This window comes from Camelus dromedarius, chromosome 10 (genome assembly GCF_036321535.1).
Source record: "Camelus dromedarius isolate mCamDro1 chromosome 10, mCamDro1.pat, whole genome shotgun sequence".
In the NCBI taxonomy this organism is placed as follows: domain Eukaryota; kingdom Metazoa; phylum Chordata; class Mammalia; order Artiodactyla; family Camelidae; genus Camelus; species Camelus dromedarius.
Window position 1 is genome coordinate 6996848 of NC_087445.1, and position 6000 is coordinate 7002847.

Consider the following 6000-nt stretch of genomic DNA (forward strand, 5'->3'; position numbering starts at 1 on the left):
GATGCTGAGGGAAGGGCATTCCTGGAAGGCAGAGGCGCATCACCTGAGGAAAGATCTGGAGGAAGGAGAGTACAGGGAAGTGTTTGGGGAGCAGCGGGGGAATGTCATTAGCAGGGCCTGGCAGCGACAGGTCAGGGCCTGTGAGGTCAGGCCTGGAACCATACCGTGTACTGCAAGCAGGGGGCACCACAGCCAGGTTTTGAGCAGTAATTGGGAGAGTCACCTTCATTCACAGTCTCATGAATATGCACAGAAACCTGTTGAATTATGCAGATAGAAAGGATGTAAATACATATGCAAATTTGGTGCTGCCCTCCCTGTTGCTATGGAAACCAAAGAATAGCAAGGGGGGTCCAAACCCTGGGGAGACCAGGCTGGAGAGACTGGAGACCAGGAGACTCTCCTCTGTTGCCTGCTTTTCCCATTCCTGCTGTTTTGATCTCATTCTCTGCCTCACTCTGCCTTTGTCTCCCTTTGCCTTGCTCTCTCTCCATGTCTCTGCCTCTCTTGATCGTTGTGTCTCTCTCTCTGTCTTCTCCATCTCTGTTTCTTCCTCCTGGTTTTTTTTATTTTTTTCCTGTCTCCTGGTCTGTGAGTGTCTGTCTGTGTCTGCATATTGTTGACTCCATGTCATTGTTGCTCTGTGACTGAGATACTGTTTCTCTCTGAATCCATGTCTCTTCCTATCTTTGTCTCTGTGACTTTAATTCCATAGCTCCCCCTCCTTCTGCATCTCCTTGTCTCTGTGTCTCTGACTCACATCTTTCTTTCTCTGCATCTCTATTTTTGTGTCTGACTCTGTCTTCGATTGTGTCTGTCTCTCGGTCTCTCTCCCAGGTTCTCTCTCTCTTCTCTTTTGCTCTGACTCTGTCTCTCTGAACCTCTTGTCCCAATGCTTGTCTCCATCTGATGGGGACATGAAGCTGCACATCTGTCCTTGCCTGATGGGATGCTCCACCCCGGCCCAGCTGCCCAAATATGCAAGGATCCCTAGGCGCTCTCCCCACGTAAAACCCTGCTTTTGGTCTGGCCCCTGTCACAGTGTTGGCACAGTGTCTCCATGACAGGCTCAGGCTGACTGCCAGGACACCAGGGCTCCCAGCCTCTGCCTGCTGTGTGACCCTGCCTAGTGTGTCTCCCTCTCTGGATCTGTAGCCCCATCTCTCTCTCCTTGAAGCTGGTGGGCACCTTGAGGTAATGATGTGCTGGAAATAGGGAATTGAGAGGCAAGTCTTAATGGCTCACCCATCTGGCCCTCTGCCCAGGGGCTGACGTGAGGGGCCTGGCTGGGGCCCAGGTGTGGGGGCGTCTGGGGCTAGTTGAGACCGATCCTGACCCCCAGAGAAGACTCCACGCTGAGCCACAGAGTCAAACAGCAGCCTTTCCACAGTCTGTCCATGTTCCTGCCTGCTGGAGCCTCAGCCATCCAGCTCCCTGTTTGGGGTCTTTGATTGCCCCTCCTTCGTTTGGTTTACATTCACAGAGCACCTATTTCACACATGCTTTCTGCCTTCACAGATCCACAGTGATACAGAAATGACCACTGGACTTTTTGTATCCCCCCCACCCTCCCACGAAGGGGCTCATTGGTCCCAGTGAAGAACCCAGACCCTTCAACTCCCACAGTTTCCTATCCCTGTGGCTCCCGTTTGGGGGTGCAAAGTATATGCGGCTGCCAAAGTCACGGATCAAGGTTACGAGACAGAGACATGTCTCCTTACAGGGCTCAGGAAGGGGTATGGGGAGTTCAGAGCAGGACGTGGGGTGAGGGTGGGAGGAGTGTCTTGAGGGCAGGTAGGCCACGCCACGTGGAGCTGGAGGGCTTCCCCTTTCGGGCAGGCGGCCTTACCTCCAAGCAGGCACTAGATATGGGGGATCTGGCTTGGGCCCAGGTGTGGGGTGGTCGGAGCAGTCAGGGCAAGAGACTGCCAGGCCGAGCCCCCAGCAGTCCTGCCCCTCCAGGGAGGACACAGACACAGTCACTCTTCCCACCAACGGCGATTCACTCATGTTCGGGCCCAGGTGTGGTCCTGCTGCCAGGAATTCTGCGTCTGAATTAAAAACCTCCCTGGATGCCCCACCCCACCTGACCTGGGCCAGTTGTGCCAAAACGGGTTGGAACAGGGTCAAACAGGGCAGTCGGGGGAGCTGAGGGCAGAGCTAGACATGTGAAGAGGACAAGGGATCAGGAGAAAGGTGGGGAGACAAAGACTCGGCGATAGAGAATCATGTAGATAGGGAGATGGAGAGAAAGACTATGGCAGACAGAGGAGGAGACAGAGACACTGATGGGAAAAAGCCAAGGCCAAAGGGGGCTCTGGTCCCCACCAGACTGGTGCTTCTCACTTGACTGAATCACCTCATTTAGTTGCATCTTCACAGCAGTCGTAGGAAATAGGCACTATTAATTACCATCCCATTTCACTCCTGAGGTAATTGAGGCACAGAGACGTTAAGTCACTTGCCTGAGGCCACAAAGCTGGTAAGTGGTGGAGTAGCTATTTGATCCCTTCAGTCTCTCCGAAGAGCCAAGGAGAGAGAGAGACAGAGGTGAGGACAGATTCCCACAGCAGCACTGCCAGGGAATTTGGGAATCCTGGAATCATCAGGCAGCTGTGCCAGGGGAGGGCCTTCCCATCAGGCTGGCAAACACGCAGACAGGAACAAGGTGCCCTGTCCTTTTTGTCAGAGATGAGGACTGCGGTAGAGAGAGCATCAGACCGAGCAGGGAGAGGGATGGAAGATGAACCCCAGGCCACAGAATTCCTTATCTGAGCATCCTCCTTGCTGCCACCCTGGTGTGCAGCCTGTCTCGTCCCTGCTTCCGGTCCCGCTCAGCTGACACCTGGACCCCATGGGGCCCTGGCTTTAATCCTCATTCATTCTTTCTCATGTACTTACTAAGCACCAGCTGGTTGAGAGACACTTCTGCCCACTTCTCCCATCTCCCTTCTCGCACTATTGAGAAATCCTCCCCAGGATAGTTTCTGCAATAAGGGATCAAGATTAGAATCTGGGGATGTTTGATGGGGTGGGGGGGAAGTTAGCCTCACGTACACTGAGGTTGTCTGAGCACAGAGAGGAGGTCCCCAAGGGCTGGCTTTGGGTGCCTTCTGGTGGGAGGCCCCTTCTCGTTGGTTTGGGGAGGAGGGTCAGCGGCCCAGCTGGTCGGGGCCTAGAGAGCTGAGCTGTCAGCAGCAGGGAGGATCTGGCAAGAAGAAAACCAGGAGCTATCCTGGGGGAGCCGGGGAGCCGGCGTTATGGTTTCTAATGTCTTAGCCCTGGTTTCAATTACCCCCAGAGTCCCCAGGGTCCCCTGACCGCTGCGGGCTCCCAAGCTCAAGGAAGGCCCGGGACCCTCCTGGACAGACCAGAAACCAGGGGCTCAGGGATGGAAGTCTGGAGGCTGGGGAGCTTTGCATCCTCTTCTTCTCCTACGCCTGGCTGAGAGAGACGCCGGGGGCCACGCAGGGCTCCGGGGACATCCAGGAGGCTGGGAAGGGGGCCCACCCTCACAGTCCCTGGTGGAGGGGCTACAACAGCCAGCTCCACAGCACCAGCTTGGGCCCACTGGCCTCCTCCCACTCCTGGCTGCTAAAGCACAGGGTTCTTTCTCAGCCTCACCAGGCTCCTTTTCGGTCCCGAGACAACACTGACTCCTGGCTCTTTCCACCTCTGGGGCCGCCATACCTTCCTGCCCTCTCTGTCTTTTAATCATGGCTCCCAGCCATGAGGAGGTTTCAGCCTCCGTCCTCTCCTCCCCTCCCTCTCATCACTCCCTCTCCCTGCTCCCTGATCTGTATTATCATCTTCCAGCACCCTCATAGCGCCCAGGGCGGGCTGAGATTTTGATGCCTGAGCCGGTGCAGAGGACCCTGGGAGCTGTTGAACAGGGACTGCAGCCCTCCCCAGCCAGCCAGCCCTCTCTCGACTTCTCTGTTCTCCTCATTCTTGCCCCTGTTGGCCGCCATCCCACAGAAACTTCAACTGTCAGTGTCCATCCCCTGTCCTCTCCCCAGCTTTGTGGACGGCACCATCATCTCCCAGTCACTCAAGCCAAAAACCTGGGAGTCCCCTGTGCTTTTGCACACAGTGTTCCCTCTGGGCCTGGCACACAGTAGGTACTAATAAATGCCTGTTGAACTGAATTTAATTCATTTCTCTCTCTTGGACTCCCCTGCTGCCTCTATTGGTGTCTCTGGCATTCAGTCTCCATATCTCTAATCGTTCTGTCTTCTGAATCACCACCGTTGAGTTTCTGGCGGGGGAGGGGAGGCGCGGGGAGTTGGGGCCTCTTTTCTTCCCTCTCCCTCTGCCCCAGAGAGTCACAGGCTGCCCAGGAATGGAGCTGTGAGACATGAAGGGAAGGAGTCCGTCTCGGGGCCACATGGTCCTCAGTCCTATTTGGAAATCCCAGCCGTCTCATCAAGGAGGCAGCTCCAGAACAGCAGGGATCACAGCCAGACTCTGGGCTGGTACTGGAAGGGGACAATCCTTTAAAGACATATGCCTCCTCTATGATGGATGAGAGGTGAGGGGGATCAGGGCCCACTAGGGTGGGGAGAGAGGGAGGGAAGGAGGGAGGCAGGGACTTTGCATTGCTGAGCAGGGAATGAGTTTCATGCAAATTTTTGCAGCACAAAATGAAAACCTGCATCTGTGATTGTGCAAGTCTGTGCTCTAGCTCCCACCTTCCAACACGCAAAGCTGCTCACCCCTAGTTTCCCTCTCTCCCCACCCGCCCTGGATCCTCTGCCCCTTCTCTGACCATCTGCTTCTCTTTCCAGACAGCCCAGAGCCCAGGGTCACCTGAGGTGAGGGTCCTTGGGAGGGCAGGCACTGGACTACGTGTCCAGGGGTCCTGTTTGCTATGTATAGGGTGACACGGGGTTCCTCCAGGGGCCACGGGAACAGATGGAGAAGGTGAATCTGAGTGCCCCCCGCAAAGCCCTGTACTCTGTCTTCAGCCCCCTGGCCCTGCCCTAGATCAGGCTGGAGGACTCTTTCCTGCGGGCCCTCCCTGGCTGTTCCCCCTCCAGCCTTAGCCTTTCTCATCACTCTCTACCCAGCAGACTCAGCTTTCTCCCTAGAATGCATATCTGGTTATATTCCTCACCTACTTTATGCCTTTCCAGGCCTGTGTGGCCTTGGCACCAAAGGCACTTCAGGATGTGGTCTCTGAGCCACTCAGGCTGCCTCAGCCCGCCTTCTGGGTCTCTGCTTAATCCCTTACTGGATACCAAGCCCTGTTTCCCACCCCTCCAAGCTGTGACCCATGCAGATAGGCACCGCCCCCTCCCCGTGTCCTCAGTCTCTACTCCCCCAGGTCCTGCTTTTGTCATTCATTCATTCATTCATTCAACATGTATTTAAAACCATTTCTCACAATAAGGGCACCTGTTCTATGCCAGACTCAGCTCTGGGTGCCTGGAATTGGAGGCCACAGGGCTCCCCTCACGGGGCTCACAGATACCACACAAGTAACCAGTGGTTGACCATCACACTAACTGCTGGAAGGGAAAAGAGTGTGGCACTCTGGGAGAGGGCAGAGGGGCTTGGTCCAGGTTTCCCTGAGGTGACATGTAGGCTGTCATCTCTTCCCCAAAGGGCCTGTGGAGTCAGACACAAAACTCTCACATGGACAAACTGAACACTTACTTATTTTGTTTAGTATCCATCTTTATCTTCCCTGACCAGAAAGTGAGTCCTATGAGGGCAGATTTTTAAACTTTTTTTTTTAAGGCAAAAAGTAAGCAGTCAAGTGCACAAACCTTAAGGGTACAACTTAAATTTTGACATATGTACCATATGTATGGACACTCTTGGAAACCTCCCCCTCCTCCCAACAAAGGTAACTGCAGTTCCGACTTCTATCACCATAATTGAGTTTTGCCTGTTCTTGGGCTGTGTATAAATGAAATCATTCAATACGTACTCTTTTGTCTCTTTTGTGTCTGGTTCTTTTTTTTTTTTTTCTTTGCTCAGCATTTTGGCTATGAG